The following is a 19,316-nucleotide window of genomic DNA, read 5'->3' as shown; positions in this document are numbered from 1 at the left end:
AAGCATCTAGGCAAGCAATACAGCATTTCTTTTAAAGTCACAAATTGGAAGAACTTCTTTCTTACCTATTTCGTCTACATGCAAGGGGTGTTACTTCTATGCCCCTGAAGATTAAAAAGAGCTTAGGCCAAAAAGTTCTGCAAGAAAACTGGTCTTCTGTTGTCTGTCTGAAGTATTTTGGGATACAGCTGCTAGTCTAAGCAGTTCTTGATTATTTATTGTTACTTTTTACATATATCGTTGCTCACTTTCTGGGAAAATAATTTAATTAAACCTTTTTCAAAAAGTGTGACAATAACAGATTATTCCAGGAGAGTGATTTCCTTTCCAGAGAATGCTACACTAGTGATAATCAGTCTACATGAAAGCACTGAATACATATGGTTGAATGATAAATCACTATAAAATCATTTAAGTGCTATGATTAAAAATTCATCTTCAAAATAATTATTAGACAAAATAAACAATTGGCAATTAAAGGACTTTACATGTTAGTAGTTAACGGAGTAAAACATTCATTTGAAGAAAAGAAATCCTACCTGACAGCTTCAGATGACTGCTTTACAGAGACCGCAGAACTGCATGTATTATTTGGGGGGGGAAATATCACTGCAATTCCAGAGTTCATGCTGTTAAGGACTTGAGGAATCTTAAACTGCAAGTGCTGACATATGAACAAATTCACAAACTAGTGGGCTCAAGCAACAGGTAGACTATCAAGCTTTTTGATAAAACACTGCAGCTGCACTGCCTCAAATCCTGCCTCCCTTCCTGCCACCAAATACATCATATTCCTCAGCTCAGAGATTGCATCCACTGGCAGAAGGCAGAACCCTTGTCTAGTAAACTGGTGTTCTTCTTTGAGTTCTGCATATAGGAAAAGTATGCTCTGACAATAAAGTGGAATGGTCTTACCAGAGGTGACTCTCCAGCCACCTGCTTTATTTGTAAAGCATATATGTTTGGTTATATAGCTCCTCAGGTGATCACTTGCTGCAACTTATGAACAGATTTGCATTTACTGCAGAAACATATTGTCAGTCCAGCTCGATCTTGCCCAGGACTGTTGGCTTTGCAAATTGGGAAGGTATTAAAACAAGGGTCTGTCTCACTCTCTGAAATAGGCTTCCAAATGATTGAGTGCACAGGAAGGACAAAGGGGAATTAGGAGGAAAAAGAGCCATTTTAGCCTGTAAATTGAGAATGGCTGTTACTGTATGTGCTGACTACATGGTGAAGTACTTCTGATTGCAACTATTATACTACTCATTTAAGGTGTATGTTCTTCCCACACATATAAAACTGAACTTCTGTGCCTGTGTTAAGTGTTGCTGATTACACTTTTATTGTTTTAGTTGATACTAATTTATGATATGCATTATTAATGCTTTATGAGTATGTCCCTATATACACAAAGCAAATCATATTTGAGTTTTCCTTCACTTTGCGAAGTGCATATGGCTACATTATGGCTATATTTCTATCTCCAGCCCTGAAAAGCATGTCAGTTAAGTTTCACCTGGGAAATCAAACTGAAATTTTAAAAATTATTTGCATCTCTCGGATCAATTTGGAAAGAAAATGTAAAGATAGAAACCAACAGCTGTAATGAGATGAAGAAAGAAAGTGTGGCTGTGTAACTCTCCAGATGCACCCAGCTGTTACTAGAGATATTTCTAATTCTGCAGTCAGTACCAAGGCTCACAGAACTAGACAGCTTGCTGACTGCAGATCTGTGAGGTTCGTTGATTATGTCTTTGAACTCAGATAGTTCAAGTACATAACAACTGTTCTTCACAAAGAAATCGGACTTACTGAAAACTAGAGCATAAAAAGACCTAATGGATTATGGTAACACCACTATTGCATGTAGTTTCATTAACCAGGCAGAACCATTGTAAACAACTAGATTAAATGAGGAGTACTTTATGGGAAAGATGTAGCGTTCTAACTGAACTGGTATATATTCTCTTAACTTGTCTTAATTGCAATCAAAATAATGACATAAATTGCTAATCCTATTACTTTGGATTTATAAAGCATGACAATCTTAAGAACAATACTGCTGCTACAGAGACTTATTAAGTATTTTTAAACTACTAAGATTAAAAGGAGGCTAGAGACAACTATCAAATGAACATGGTGCACTTCAGGTCAAGCTGTCAGTGAAAATCCTGTGTGTCTCAGACTTACTTATCCCTTCAAGATGATCTGTGGCCAGCCAGCAACTCCTGTTATTCCTTAATACATTACAGGGTCTAATTAGAAGTTGGCACTAATTTGTGGGGTAATGTATCATTGCAGGGTGAGGAATGGTAGTGCTTTGCCCATCATAAGTAAGGAGCAAAGTAATGGATCCCGGAATTGACCATTATGGGCCAGAAAAACTTGTTGGTATCTAAATCTCCAACCTTGAAAGAACGATGTCATCATTCATATATAGAGTAACAGCTTGTAAATACATTTCCATGTTCAAAGTCTAAGCTAAATGCTAAGTGCTATGAGACCAGAAAGTGTGTGTCATGTCCATTCATGTATAATTGCTTAAGCATTATTCCGCTCCTGTTAATCTTACTTGTTAATTCATGGCAACATCCTATTAATGTAGTCATTTAGCAGTCTGTTCCACTCCTGTGAATGTAATTACTTGATTTAGAAAAGTGAATGAAAATTTCGTTGTGGATGGAGCTCAGCAGCTCAGTGTAAGCACAGAGCTCTGCTAGCTTGGCTGCCCTCTGAGGCACTGGGCATCAGCAGCTGGGAGACAAATGCCTTCAGTCATTTGCAAGGCATTTTACTGGCAAGACTGTCTTGCATCCAGCCGAAGTACTGATTTGTCCCATGTACCAGGGGACATTGTCTAGTATCTGCACTAGGTGAACCTCTCCCACGCACGCAGACCTTGTTTTTGGGACTATTCTACTCTTTTCTGGGGCTACTATATCCTATTTTATGTATATTATAGTAAACATGGTCAGAAATCAGGTGAGAGATGAAGGAAAGTAAATAGAAGTGCCAAGGGAGGCATTTTTCCCTCTAAGTAGAAAGTACAGTTTCCTGATCAGTTACCAGATAGCATATTATCATATCCCTCTCCCAACTGCATCCACCTTGAAAATTCAGGTTGTAAGCTCCTCAGCATGCAGGACCACCTACTCAGCAGCTGTAAACTGTGCCTCTATTCGGGACTGGCTTCCTAGATACCCTAAGAATGACTGAAAGGCTAACATGGTTATTTCCATGCCCGTCAGGATTTAGACTGGTAGCTCATGTAGTCTAGCATCCCCAGCTCAGAAATCAAGCAGCTGTGGAAAAATGTTTCGAAAACCAGGTGCCAGTTCACACACACCTGATTTGAAGTCTGTTGTGAACTATTACCCTCCTTTATACACCATAAATAGCAAATACTGAGATCAATATAAAGCACTGGTAAGTAGATGACAGGTAGGATATCTACAGATTTCTCTTCCATAAAATGAAAAATTAATTGAGAACCATAGTGTATCCTTTTTCAGAAGCATATTCAGGCTAAAGTTTTGTCTTTTGTGTGATGCATCTCTTGATGCTGTATTACTGTCTAATAATTTGATAACCACCTGGCTTAAGAGCCTTCCACTTTACTCTGATTTAAGTTGGAGTTCAATATCTAGATCTGTACCATTCCACTTTCACGTTCATCAAAGCTTGGTGGGGGGCGGAGGGGGGAATGAACACCATCATGCTCCAAATTTTCAGTATCCTTCCACCTTTGTAATGGCCTTAGGCCTCCTGCAAAACCACTGGAACGTTTTTGCATTTCACTCCACTGGGCTGACCATTCCAGAAAGAGTGACAAGATTTTCTCTGTACAAAGTCAGCTCCAGCTTGCACGGTTTGATAACACCGTAAATTGTGCAAGTATGGCCATGCTGCCTCTGGACCACTGATCACCACAGCTTAGTTTGTGTGTGAACTGCAAAGGCCTAGCTAATTTTGCACTCTTTGGCTTCTCCATTTACAGTAATCTGAAAAAAAAATGCCTGCAGATTTTTACAGGAACATACAAAAACTTCTAAGTTCAGATTTTCTGCCTAATATATTCACAATCTCTGTTCATTTTTACTCTTAGGTGGGTTTAATGAATGGCTTAGTAGGCTAGACTTAAAAGAGTAGGATATTCCAAGACGCCTATAGGAATCAATTGCCAAACAGCTTGGTGATGCTGTTCTCACCTGTCCATTCTATGCTTTACGTGCTAATATATCACTATGCTTCACAGTACAAAGACTTAAAATCCTACGAGAAAGGGAAAAAGGTTAAAAATAAACTGGTTCTAGAAGCTACAGCTGTTTCATGTTTCTATTTATTCTAACCTCAAGTGTCCATTTTCTTTCAGAATGTTTTTACAGCCTGTTTTCTAAGTATCTGTTGTTTGGAACACGGATGTACATGCAACTTTTATCTTGTGTACAGTATCATATCTTCAAGTGGACTATACGTATGCTGCAAGTTTGCTGCATACCTAAGGACCTTACTAAGACGGAGCCTCTAGGACCCAGTCTTCCTCTCACAAAATTCAGCAACAAAACTGACCTTGACATCACTGAGCAGAAAGAGAATTTTAAATCCTTACTTTACTTCTAAAGACAGATGCAGCTTGTGACAATGGCTGACATGAGATGATTTTGTTTTCTTTTTTTCAGAACAAAAAAGATAATGCTTACACCCCAAAATATTCCGGAAGTTATTTTCCGCTTTTAAACTTCCGTAAAGCAAGAACCTTCAGCTTGCTTCTTTTGGGGAATTTCCTACTGAAGTCTACATAGGTTTTGCATTTAAAACAATTACACATTTAATAAGTGCTCTAAACGTCACCCTTTAGGAAAATGTTTAGCAAAGCTCATTTGTTCCTATGTTACTGTTAGTAACTGTAAGTCAGTTCTTTAGATATAATTTAGAAACTGAGAAGACAGAATGAAATTCCATAGCTGCACTGCATTAGAAATGCTGTCAAGACTTGCTGAAGATTACTGATTCTGCTTCATTTGGAATCTGTACAAGTAATGTTATCTAAAGAAGAACCATATGAGGGCGAATTGAGCAGCACAGAATGAAAACTATTAAAGTTTAACCTAGCAGTGAAATAGCTAAAGAAATTGGACATCCAGCAATACATCTGAATACATGAACATCTAAGATACCTAACGAGAACACCAGATTCCTCTAATTTTGATTTATCAAGCCATAGTAAAAGTCATAAAATCTTAAGAGCATCTCATTCAGTTACAGATCCACAATGAATTACTTTACATTGATAATGCTGCATCTACTAATTTATAATTCATTAAAGAGGAATGACTAAGCATGACTGCATGAATTTTCCAAAGTACAAAGTGGCATATGCAAAAATGAAAATTATTTTATTAAAATCATTTAACTCTATAAAAATATGTTGGCAAAGGCAGCTATCATTTGATACATACCAAAACTGCCTCTCTGAATGCTATTTAGATTAGCAGTATAAGCAGCTTACTTGGAAGAGAGAATCAGATAATAAATCATCTGTACTTGCAAATACTCCATGGCTAACTTGTAATACCTTCCTTTCTTGAGTTTTATTTGCTACTATGCTGAAGTGTACTGCTACTCCATTAATACTGTTCACTGTACAATATGCATGCATATTCCACAAAATACTACAATGAAAGAGTCATAGGGATGAACTGCCAGAGCATAACATATGGCAGCAACTAGTGTAGTAAACTGAAGCAATAGGATACCAGAGGAAGAAAGATAATATTGGACAACACTTTCCTCAGCTAAGAAATTATGCGCCCTGTAGTTACAGCACAAGTGGAGGAGACAGGAAATCTGGGACATATTCTGGGGTCTGTCACAGATTTCCTGTGTGGCTTTGAGAAAGTGCTGTGGGGTTAACTTCAGCCATGCGGCTTGCTTTCCTCAGAGCAGCTTGTACCCGTATCTCGGCAACCCCTCTGTAGTGTGAGCTAATTAACACAAAAGGCAAGGTGCTATTAGTGCAACTTTTGTATGTAAGCATCAGCAAAGTCAGGATCTAATAAAGGTGAAACAATATGATCAAAAAGTAGGCTAGGCAATAGAAGTACAAATACAAAGGCAGGCAACATAACCCCTTGCCAGCAGCTAGCAGGGAGACAATAAAAAGAACATACACTCCGGCCATTGACTGGCGCAGTTGTTACACAGGTGGAATGAGGAAGCAGCAATTTATTTTCACTGGAAGCTGACACTCCATTTCCCTGCTTCCTTCCAAGAAAAAAAACTAAGGGGAAAATAGACAATAAACTATACCTTCTTTGCAATTTTCACACACAGCCCTTTCTTCATGAAATCTAGCCTACAGTGGTAGGAATCCAAGCTACTCATTCTTCTATAAGATATCTTCACATACTGTACAAAATTAGAACAGAGTTTTCAGTTACACAAAGTATTATGGTCATTTCAACAGGTCAGATTTATTTATCAGGCCAGGGTGGCTCAATGTCTCAGATTTGAGCAAAATAAAATAAATCCCACATGTTACTGTTGTGAGCTCATACCCTTTTGGGTTATTCTGGCTGGAGCAAGGGTTCCACCCGTTCTCTGAGGACTAGCCCAACACTAAAACAACTAACCCACAACAATAAACCATCTTGTCTTTTAGGTCACTTGCCCAGTGCTCTCAGATGATCCATTTTTATCCCCTACATTCTGAGCTATTTTGTTTCTACTAAATATTGCTACCTACAAGGGCTCAGTGCTGTTCTCAACTTCAGTGAAACATAATGCAAACAAGGTTGCTCAGTTGAATTTCCTACCTGCTAGCCAATATGGTCATTAAATCACAGTAGGTATTTTTACTTGTTTCAGTGATGCTAGTAGATGCTTAGATGCTAACAGACCACTTCATGCATTTATAATTTTTGTTACTTATAGTCAATAAACAAATAAAAACCAGTATCTTGGGCAATGGAAAATGCAGTCTAGAAAAGCCTTATTTTGAATTTGATCTGTGTGAGGAAGAATTTACCAAACTTCTAAAGTGATGTATTTCAGTATGTGCATCAAATATTAAACTGAGGAATGACTTGCTCAAACTTTCATTTGCAGAGAAACAGAAGACTGGAATCAGACTCTAGGGTCATAACATAATACTGCATCCCCATCTCCTAAATCATCCTAAAAGATGAAAAATGTGACAACATATGGCTGCATCCATACAACCCTGAGTCACAGCTTTTGTTAACAAAATGTCTTTATAGGCGCTGATTAAATTTCTAGGAGACCTGAAACTACGTTTAACCATTGAAAATGAGGCACCTGGTTTCTCAGTTGCTATTCTTCCAGTATTGCTCTCAATTGGATCTGCTGGGCAATTGTGAGAAACTCGTCATTTCACTGAACATCCTAACTGGAAACAAGTGAATGCTGGTTCTGTTCTGGCCCATAAGCAGCACAACTCTAGAAAAAACAGGAAGCAAGATAAGAGTGTGTGACCTGAGCTTCAGGCTCAGGACTGAAATTGGATTTGAATAGAGATGTAAATGCAAACCTCAAAATCAAAGCTTTATAACATAACAGGAAGCTCAGGATACAGGGCCACACATTCCTTTTGTCCACTGTAAGTCTCTTCCTTCTGGTGTGGAAGCAAAATGCATCCCTACAAATTCTTTCATTACACTGCAATGGCTGCATCTGTCTGCTCACATTCATCCACTCTTCCTCCTCAGTCCCATGAGGAGCTTGACCCTCCCACAGCTCAACCACCTTCCAGGGTGGCAGAGCCACCAAGCAGATTCCAACATCGTGCCAAACCAAAGAACCTTCTGATTTGGGCCCAGCATTCAGCCCTCTTCCTCTTAACTACCTCCTATGCATACCTACAGGGACATTTCCAGCAACAAGTCTGGCCTAATTACCCATCAGAAGACATTAAATGTTACACTAATCCTAAAGAGGCACAGCATTAAAACAGAACAATGTAACTGACAATGTGCTTTTCTCTTCTTAAGGGCCCTAAGGACACCAGAGCAAAAAAACGTCCTGGACATAAATTTTCTGTGTAAACCCACAGTAACTCTAAAGAGGTCAACAATAAACAGATTTCAGACCCGAGGTATAAAACCAACATCTTCCTGATGTCTCCAGTTTAAGTTCTATTGCTTTAGGACATGGTGCAGATCGTTTAAGAATCTGTCCCAGTAAAATGTATCCGATTGACATTTATTGTTCCAATTAATTTTTCCCTCTGGTGTTGTATCACAATCTTTATGAATCTTCTCAGGCAGTTGGAAATTTAAGTTTACGGTAAAACCCCCTTGTTTTGCACAGCGTAAGATGCAAGTCAGTCAAATCTCTACAATTATTTACTCATAAGCAAAAGATTATGAAATATTTCTTCTGTATGATACACACTTTGTTTAAGCTTTTATTTTCTGCTTTTAAGAATTCAAATCCATCTATCTTCACACAAACCTCGTTCACATGTATCCATATTTTCTAGCACTCGCATTACTAAATCTTCTCCCTATTACTTTATATCATTGTGTGTTAAATGCAATTGTAGCCTACCTGGGGCTGGTCTTACTGACCTACTATAAATGGAATTTACACAGTTTTATACCTTCGGGGCTTAGGGATTCCAATTGATGTGGCACACCACAGCGTTTCTTCTCAACCGCACACGCTTCCTGCCCACATTCCATTGTCTCCCAGGAATATAAAAATCAGGTTCCAGTTTGTAAATACAAAATAAGACTTACCACATCTTCATTTAAGAGAAGAAAAATAAAAAGTCTCTACCTTACTACAGTTTCAATAATGACACAAAATTTCTAAGCCAAACATTCCTTTCAGCCCTGTTCTGTGTTAGCCTCGGTCATACTATCTAAAGCATCTTGGGAAGACTTCTATACAGTGTGATAATAGGAACAATAAAAGAGTCTCTCAATTACCGTAGTATCAAATTTGGGGTATGTCTTTTTTTACTGTACGTTTGCGTGACACACAGCACAATGGGCCTCTAATTCTGACACGGATTTCTGGGAATACAGTACAACAAAAACTAAAATCAGAAGACAGGATGAAGGTGCCACTGCGGTTATGACTAGGGCATTCTAAGCATGGGCATGAACCTACACTTATCCAGAAGGGATTAGAAGACCAGATTGTTTACCATATAAGACAAAAATGCAAAGAGTTTTTAGTAAATATTTTTCATGCTGTTACTGTATTTTGACAACAATATCATTTTGTTAAAATATCACAAGAATAGTTTATTATCTCATAGCATTCCTTGAAAATCTAAACTCTCTTGAGTTCCACAGAGCTGTAACAGAAAACTGACGTCAGAACAGTGTCCGTCTGTTGTCCTTCCTAGAAAACTGGCACCTCAGAAAAGAACTAAAGTTAACACTCACAAACATTAAAAAAATAAAAAAAATCTCCTCCAAAACATGCTATTGCTTTACACACAAATCTGATTCCCGGAATTCTGCGGGCAGCTATTTAGGGGTGCCTGTGTCTCAGACGGTATGTTCAACTCACAGTCATGGCTTTCATACTGATTCAGGGTGGGTATGGGTACAGAATGATCTTAATTAGTGTAAGGAAATAAGATCTAATCATAGTGAGGTAGGTTCTGGCCAAATTCTAGTTGGAGTAATAACACTTTGCCTTCCTGAATTCTCTTCCCTTAATTGCTATTTAATATGGGATTCTCTAACAAGGTTGTGTGCTTTTTCCAAGCTATGAAGAGACTAAAGTAATTGCTGGAAGTCTACATGCTAAACAGGAGAGAGTTTATATAAATCTTTGTAAGATACTCTTAAATACTGCTAGGTAAAACAAAATAATTACACTTGGTCTAAAAGGAAGAAGATATTCTTATCACAAAGCAGCCTACTATTTATTAATAAAAATGCAAAATGAAAAAGACCCACCACATATTGATCTCTCCAATATAACTTGTTTATTTGGGCTTCACTACCTGACCACTGAAAAGATGCCAGGCCTGTGTAGGGCAGTTTAATTTTGTTCCAGTAGGAACTGACATATAACAAGCACATGTGCGGGTTGATGCGCCAACATTTAAACATCCTTTCTATATGACCTTACCTTAAAAGAGTTTTCATTTCTTTAGTGTTCACCTCCACCAGTTCTGCAAAACTTTATCCAGAGATGAAACACCATGAACTTCCTTACAACCAAAGTTGATTTTCAGCAAAAGAACATGCACAAGGATTATGGCTGCCAACCACCGCATCTGTCTCAGGGCCAGGTCAACAACCAGCAGCCACACGCAGCAGAAGTGCTAACCATAGAGGTTGCTGCTAAAGACACATGATTTGAACTGTGACCACTTCATGTGAAACACGACAATGTCAAATTATCTGGAACTGGATGAAGGATGGAATAAAACAAACCTTTTTTTTTTTTTTTAATAATCTCTGAATACTTTTAAGCTTCTATGACAATTACTAAAAGTCCTCTTTCTTATAAGCATTTACCTCGCATTTGCATATGGCTTGTATTGCCCTTGACATATTTACAATTATCATTTACAATTATTCACTGATCTATATAATTTTTTTTTGATGAAAAAAAGCAGCGAGAGCTGAGGGAAGATAAGCACCAGTCTGACCATTTAGTGACACAAGCCCAGACACTCAGATGCTCTGTTTGTGTCAGAAGCCTTACTTTTGCTGCAATAGCTAACTGAATGGCCCAGGAAGGCTCACTCCTGGCCTTCTGTGGCAAAGAAGCCCAGCCCAAGGTAATTAATGATGCCTGAGCTGGAACCCGGGTACAGAACGCAGATAAAAAGCTTCTGAAAAACTGCATTCATGTACCATCTTTCCCCCTTGCATTTTGGAACACACTGTTTTTGTGTGAAAAGCTACGAGCTTAAGACAACTTCATCAACAATTGGATAACATGCTTTACCACCATTCCTGTCTAAATTATAGTATGGTAACTGTTTTGCTTTACCAAATGTGACTTTTCCACATATTTTTACATGCAATAGCAGATAAAACTTTAAAAATATTTTTTATTTTTTTTCTTTTACTCTGTCTTTATTACCATGGAACAGGCCTTCAGCCAGAGTAGATTCCTGTATATCATAAACTTCAGCAGAGGTTTATCATCTTTCACTGGCATCTTACACTAGCTATTTTCACTATGTATTTAGGAAGTTACAAAAAATCTTACCTAACTCTTCCAGAAAGGAGAGAAAGCATAATTATCCCTTTCTAATTATTGCACTTTGGCTTCCTCAGAATATTTATTTATCATCAAGATTTGTTTATGTTCTCTGATACATTGGTTAAGTTTATTCTTGATTTATTTTAATTTTATGTTCCAAGGATATTTTACTGAACACTCACTGTAAGACCTTCAACTGTGGCCACCCACATCCTGAAATTTTCTCTCTACCTAATCCTGCCTTATGCCATAACAGAGTAAATATATATTTTTTTTCCACAAAATACATTTCTTCCAGCAAAACATACACATCCCATAGTATTTTCTTTGTTATTTTAAAAAGCTTGTGTAGCATTGCACAGTGTGTGTGTACATAAGCATTTGCACATGCTAACTCCCCCCCCAAGCACATACACAGCACTAATGTTGAAAACTTTCATTAAGACTTTGTAAAGGATGTCTGTCTGCCACAGCTTAGGGTGTACTGTTTCTGAGAGGGGCTTTGGCTATTGCTTGGCCATTTTCTCATTGCAAACATAAGCAGCCGACTTGAGAGCATTTAGTCTTGCTACTATCAAAACAACCTGATCTGGAAAGGGTGTTTTGAAGGGTTGTTCCCCCACCAGCTGGGAATCCTGAGGCACGGGCACCTCCTCAGACACAGCACAATTACTTTCGCGTCCTCTGTTCTGGTGCTGTCAGTGGGAAGGACAGGGGGAAACAATTCATTCTGTAAGGACGGGATACGTTCTGGTGATCAAGACAATCCCGAAACACAGCAGTTGTTCCCTAGCCGTATCTGTGTCCCTGGCTGTCGCTCAGCTCAAACCATACCGTAGCCTAGGCAGGCCTTGTGGGCTCCTGGCAGCGGTGTTCGGGCAGAGTGGGTGGGCTGGAGTTCCCCCCCCCCCCAAGCTGGCTGGCTGCAGAAAGCAGCAGTGCTTCGGAGCAACCCAGCCGGCCAGAGCAGGTGGGCCTCATCACTCTCTAACCCAGCACGAGATGTGCATGCTCCTCCCCTGTCACAGGGAAGAAACCCAGATCCTGGGCTTCTAAGGTACTGGGGACAAAATTTGGGGTTAACATCTGCTCATAATATAGATTTGCTTGTTTTAAGAGACTGGTTACTTTGTAAGAGGATGGAGGCAACTCTGTGGCTAGTGTGGATTCTGATTTTATTTTGAATTACTGAAAGACAAACAATAAGTTCAAACCTCAGGAAAATTCTTTCATGATTGATTGGTGATATTTGTTTTACTTCAGTACTGCTCTCCAAAATGTTCAGTATTAATTTTACAGTTGATCAGTCTGCAAACTGCAGAAAGTCTCAAATCTCCTTTCCTCTGGGCAAGGGCTTTCCTTCTTTGTGTTCCTCATTTGGAAATAAAGGATTGTAGCCACCAGAGGTAACAGTTTATACTTTCACAGTGGTTACGACTACTCAAAAAAAAGAGTTCTTGGTGGGGACAGGTATCAGACCCAAACAAACAAAACTAAATGCCACAGGGGCATGTCCGGCTACCAGCAAAAGAAGCAGCGGAGAGAAAGGGGCAATGGGTGAAAAAAAGAAAGTGCATGAGGGGCTAAAAATGTCAAAATAAAGTACGAGTGGAGAACACGGAGTAGAGAGCCCAACAGCAAAAAAGAAACTGAGGGTGGAGAAGGGTCATTAATTAATTAAATAAACCATCTTCTTCCCATGTAGGCTTCCTCTTCCCCACAGTCTCCCCCCTCAGTCAGCCGTGTTTCCACCATGGAGTGACTGCTGGTGTTTGTCACAAGACAGCATTGGTTGCTGCAGTAGAATGGAAAAGACAATGGGGAGGAAACGGAAATAAAATGACTGCTCTGTGCTATGCTTCTCCTTTTCGACATAGAAAGCAGCATTGCCTACAACAAGAATGAGACAGCACTACGTTCACCCTACCATCACTGAGTCCTACAATCCAACAGGAATGACAAGCCATGGACAGTCCTTCAGCCAGTTTCACTGGAGCAGAACGTTAAATAGCCTTTTAATCTTCCTGCCCCAAGAGGCAGACACACAGCCTTTCTGCCCTACTGAAAACACACCAGTGGGCAGAGGGAATGTAACATTCTGTGGTGTCTTAGGCATAATGTCCATCTGTAATGCTCTTGGTGGGTCCTCACCATTAAAAATCTCCCTCTTGTTTGTACAGCAATAATACGCTACATGCAAAATTGTACAGAGGCACATTAAAGTCACATCATCATCTCATTCTTCTAAAAATTATTTCTGCCTATATTTCTATAAGGTGAGACAATTAACTTTGCCAAACATAGGACAGAGTGAGACTTGCTGGATAAAGAGGCAGCTTTTTAAAAAGTTGGGCTGTTTGGAAAAATTGAAAAGACATTGTACGGTCAATGCAAAATTCTACTAGAAATTAAAATAATACCCGGTCAAAAGCCCTCAGACTTATACGACAGCAACTCATGAAACACTTTAATAATTTCTTAAAATTAACATATTTCATTAGGACTAATGAAAATGAAAGTAGTAATAAACACAATGATAACTCATTTTTATTATCAATCCAATCAATTTGTATTTTAAAGCTAAGGAAATTAAGAAATACAAAATGGGAAAGTGACTGTCCCAGAGTCACCAAGAAGTCTGTGGCAATTACTAACAGAACCCAGCTACTAGCTAGGACTTGGTTTTATCGTGATGAAAAGTGACCCACACAGACTGGCGAAGAGAGAGACCCAAAGCAGTGAAACAGAGGCAGGACATGACATGGAAAAGTAACAACTCACTACATGTGATTTAACTACATTACCAAAACGCACTCGATCTTTTTCTTAAAGACCCTATGCAGTATCGGGCCCTTCTGAATAACATGTTGGCTGTGGAAGATCACTGTTTTTGAAACCACTTGTTTTGAAGTCATCCAAAACCAACCAAATACTGACAAAGTAACAACGGTTGCACTGGTTGTCTTTGCGATGACTCCTCAGCTTAAAATTAGGGTATAAGGTTGCTGTTGCTAAATAACACCTTTTGCTTTTACTTAATTTTTAAAATGTCTGTTTTCATCAATGCCATACTACTGAGTAAAAGGTTATTTGAGGAGATAGAAGAGGGCAACACACTAGCTGTCATTCCTTCCTAGCTGTTCTATGGTAAAGAGCATGCTGATGATATCAGGAACTGAAAATTCTCCCTTTTGGTAGATTAATCGATTGCAGAGCTTTACAGCAGACCAAAAAATTGAGCAAATGTACTCGGCAGTCTAACTCCTTAGGAAATGTTCCCCACGTAATCATAGTGCAGGAAAAGAAGGTTTGCAATATTTTTAGAGTGTAAAAATCGAGCATTTACACATTTTAATTGTTTTCATAATAAACCGGCAGTATTACAAATATTTTTGAAAGCTGAGGATTCTTTCAGGTGTTGAGCGACTTTCTCCGCTGCTGTCCCTATGCATGACACGCAGCCAGACATTGCCATCTAGTGTTCTGTGGCCTCACAGGGAATAACGGCGGGCACTTCCAGAGGGTATTCCACATTCTTTCGTAATCATAAACACGGACTAGTTTTGTTTTTCAGAAATACAGGACTACGTGATAAAACAATCACATCTAATAATTAACAAAGCAGACACTATTCTGAATCACCATTCTTTTTTTTGAGTAGCACTGAGGAAATTATTAGGAGAAAGAAAAGAATGTCTGACTATAAAGTAAGCATCATTTAACTGTCCTAAGCAGAAGCTATAATCATATTTAGAGCATACAGTATATTGCATGGAATCACATATTGTACCAGCATTTAGAGGAACTTTGATTGGGTACACCATAAAAAAAAGAGATGGAAGAAGAGGGAGAGTGAGCAGCTAATTAAAATGATGCTTTCTTTGCTTTAAAGGCAACCATTTGGCCCTCAGGGCTGAAATATGCATAGCAAATGCACAGTTAATTTCAGACACAGTTATCCAAAACTATACAACGCTGATCTTGTATTGCTCTGTTGCTCAAAGGATCAGACCTAATTTTCTGCTGCCTCAGCTCTCCAATTGTCCTTTTAGGTTTTGGATGTAAACTAAAACTCCACAAGCAATAGCCTACTCAATTTATAAGTATCAATCAAAAACTCCACTGCCTACTTACAAAGTAAACGGTACTTGGGTCGGAAGTAATTCTGCTGCACTGGAGCACACAGGAAAAATGAAGCAATGTCAGTGCTGCAAAATTCTACTGTAAAATCTCATGTGGATTGGCTGAACCTCAGTAATACCTTGTAACGTTTTTTAAATCTTTGTGCTGTTGCATGGAGGCAAAGGGGACAGAATCCAATTTGGTTTTCCATGAAGCATAAAAGTTCCCTTTCAGAGTCAGATCCTGAATTTGTACATAGCCCAAACTATTATGCTTTTAATCTAAACTCAGAAGAAAATCATTGACTCAGTTTAGCGACTGTCATGAAGACCAAAATGTTTCCAGCAAGCAAAACAGCCTGAGGGAGGACTTGAACAGAGGGAGCAGGATGGGCTTAGATCAGTTTTGGCCAGTATTAAAACCGCATCTTGAGGCTATAGTTACCTGAAACGCTGTTGCACAATCTGCAGGCTTGCTGCTAACAAAATGAGAAGATCCTGCTTCCATTCTTTTTCCCTCAGAGGCTCTGGCACTCTTTAGACCCCTCTGTGGCTTGAGTCAGCTCAATAACCTGCAAGAAAATTATTTATTGTTTCCAGTTGGTTAATAAGCTGAGACTGTTTATGAAAATATATGGTATGTGAGTATGGATTGGGCGTAAGGGAAGGAATAAGAACCAGGCAGCCCAGAATAGGGTGAATAAAAGGGAAGACCAAGACTCCCCTTCTGCTGTGCAGTTGGAGGTGGGGAATCTAACCGGATACAAACATTTGGAGCTCTAGCAATTTTAACTGTTCACCTTAATTTTCAGTCTACTTGCTTGCTGTAAGGCTGTTTTTCCTGCCCTTCCCCAACAAGGAAAAAATCCCACACTTGGCGTGTCTCATACCCTCACCCCTCTGACAAACGGGGGCATGCATACAGTGCACGGGGCAGAGTTAGGCCTGTGGTTTTTATGTTTCTGTCACTCATAGTTCTCCTGGCATGCTGGGCCATCTGCTGGTTTTTTTCCCTTGAAACATTTTATAAAGCCACTACTAGATCTCTCCAGCTGCCCAGTTACATTATTTATTTAGATATGTAATACGTGCCGGCATAAAGATCCGAGCACTTATTCTAGTCCAAACGTACAAACAGTGGCATATATTAATGATCATATCACGTATTGCAAAATGGCATGGCTAAGCATACAGGGATTACGGGTACACAAGAGAAAGAGCTGTGGTAACACAGTGTACAGGTTTCTACCCATATACACACTTTCTGAAAACCGAAAGCATCATAAATGCAGTTACTCATTCTGTGCGCAGTTTTTAAACAGTTTGTAAATAGTATACATGTATATTTTGCCCCAGATTAAGCAGGTATAGCACCAGCTGAATCATTTTTGTCCACACTGTTCTGGAAATCATCTAGTGACATCTCATACTCAGACAGTTTCTCCAAAAATGGATGGGAGTCTTCCTGTTAGCTCTAGTGGGCAACCTAATAAATGTCAAGCGATTTATTTGGAAATAAAAGGGGGAAACAATCTGATAACTATTTGACCAAGTTAATTCTGAGTCTGTTTTTGTTTCTAGGATTTTCTTGATTTACTTGGATAGAAAGAAAGTAACAAGAATAAACAGAACTGGAAACTGTTCTTGTGAAGAACAGTTCTTAGCTCTTCACTGAACAGCTGAACGACCGTTTAATCTTCGACCTAAAGACAACCTTCATGTCAAATAAGTAAATAGAGTTGCTTGGCTAGCAAATCAAAATACTTCTGCTTAAAACAAATGAAAAAATGTTAGATTTTAACAACCTAACAGAAATGGCTGAGATTTAAACGGACACTAAATTCTTTTAGCTCTGTTTCTGTGAGATAAAAGTATCTTTTACTTTCTGAGCCTTTTCTTTCATTTATTTGATCACGAAGAGAAGATACTGTAGATTTATGTGTTGTTTGTACTGGAGAGCACAGCTGTTTTAGCTTTTCTGTCAGACCCCCAGGATCCTGTCTTTATAATGACTTTTTTAAATGCACAGTGGGTTTGCCTAAACAAATTTAATTTGTATTGCATTGTGGTTCCAAAGGAAAGGAAAAAAAAAACAACCAACAAAACCCCAAGCCCCCTCCAGAGTCACCTTTAGAAGAGAGGGGATTTTATTTTCAATGGTGTAAAAACGTCCTTTAGTCTGGTATGGGTAAGAAATTTGTTAAAAAAAAGTTGGCCCTGTCATGTAGGCTATTTAAATACATAATAGGAAGCCAAAGGTACACATTGCCCTTACCAACAAAAAAGTAAATTAAAAAATGCATATTGATAAATAGAAAACTACAGGAGCTTATTTCCATGAAAAATTAATTTGGGGAAAGAAGAAAGAGAAAACAAGGTGACAAACCAAATCCTAACAAATCCAGATGAATTCAAAGTAATATAAGATGAAAACAGGAAGGCTTGGGCAATATGAAGAACAACGAGGAGATATAAAGAAAAATAATTACATAAACCAGAAGAAGAGAACTTGTGAAAGAATCTGAGAGACAGATGGAGTATCAGAGGCAAAAAGAACATGAGAAGGAAATGTCATGCAGTTAAGAGTGGTTTCTTGGCATCACTAAGTAACAAGATGGCCGGTTCTGAGGTAACTGCTCTTTAAACTGGAAAAAAAAAATAAACAAAGAAAGAAAATTATGACAGAGACTGAACCAGTTTGGGGAAAAATTAATCTATTTAACTGTAACAAGTCATCAGCAGAAAAATGTATCCACCTACTTCTGAAAGAATTGAATGAAGTGGTTGTTTCTGTTAATAAAATCAGCTATTATGAGAAATGGCTGGAAGAAACAAAATCTTGCAGTTACCATTGAATAGGTATTAGAACAGTTTATAAGTAGGAGGATATGCTTCTGTGTCAGGTAAATTCATTGATAAAATAATTCAGTGAAATACCATAAAATGATACAATAGTCGTGATGAAATTTGAATTAAAAAAAACAGGAAAATCACATCTCCAGAATACTTTGGGAGAGAGACAAAACATGACAAAGTGTAACTAGCGGACACTTCTGATTTGGGACTTTATGAAGCCTTTGACAACAGGCCAGGCAATACACATAATACACATCTAGGTTTAATCTGAACTGTCGAGGTTTCAGAATATTCCATCAGGTGTCAGTGAAAACCAGATAAAAGTACAATTACGAGAGAAAGGTATTGACTACTTGTGTTAGCAACAGGAGAGAAAGGAAAAATTATAATCAACCTTTGAACTGGAGGATGCCATCTCCTCCAAACATTCCTGTTCCCCGAGTACCAAATGAGCCAACATATCTGCCAGGATCAACAAATCTGCCCTTTTACTGTGGAAATAAAGGTAATAATTTGTGCTGGACACCAGATATAGTTCACAATGACCTGGTGAGAGCTTGGATTCAGATGGACAGGACTTTAAATAGTGACGGAATGAGAGGAAGGTTAAAAAATTATTAAGAAGGGGGAAAACAACAACTACCCAAATCCTACTTTACTTTGAATAATACTGAATATTTACTACTACTTTTTTCCTGACAATTCATTTTTAAAAGATAAGTATTAGAAGAGCAGAAAGGAAGAATACAATTTATTTGAAAAATATAGACTCTTAATTCAGAGCTTGCTGAAGTCAGGGAAGGTCTTCCAACGGCTTTAATGGGCTTTGGCTCAAGCCCTTCTAGTGCAACAAAGAAAACAATATAAACTGAAGCGGGATTTATATCCCCACTATAAATAATGTATGTAATCTCAGTTACTGAAGACAGTATTTGTATACGTCTAATTTATCATTATTAAAGTGAGATTATGGCAGCTTTATGTGAGACAGAGGCAAATCTGGGTAATTAATGAAAACAGTTTATTTACGTTACCCACTATAACTACTCAGGCACGCTCATTTTTCATGTTTAAAGTCTCAGTCTTGCCCCCCTGTGGCCCACGGGAATATAGCACACGTGCATAGCATAAGTT

The 19,316-nt window shown here is 38.5% G+C and overlaps 1 protein-coding gene across 1 annotated transcript in view; it reads right to left on the bottom strand.

Moving 5' to 3' along the window:
• Positions 1 to 15,840, bottom strand: part of PIK3CB (phosphatidylinositol-4,5-bisphosphate 3-kinase catalytic subunit beta) — a 290,809-nt gene extending 274,969 nt beyond the window's left edge. The window contains exon 1 of the mRNA XM_075417523.1: positions 15,772 to 15,840. The gene's annotated coding sequence lies outside the window, so the exon portion shown is untranslated. The remainder of the gene's footprint in view (positions 1 to 15,771) is intronic.
• Positions 15,841 to 19,316: the final 3,476 nt, after the last annotated feature.

This window comes from Opisthocomus hoazin, chromosome 4 (genome assembly GCF_030867145.1).
Source record: "Opisthocomus hoazin isolate bOpiHoa1 chromosome 4, bOpiHoa1.hap1, whole genome shotgun sequence".
Classification (NCBI taxonomy): Eukaryota; Metazoa; Chordata; class Aves; order Opisthocomiformes; family Opisthocomidae; genus Opisthocomus; species Opisthocomus hoazin.
The sequence above is the reverse complement of the archived record's forward strand: the minus strand, read 5'-3'. Positions and strand labels throughout refer to the sequence as shown.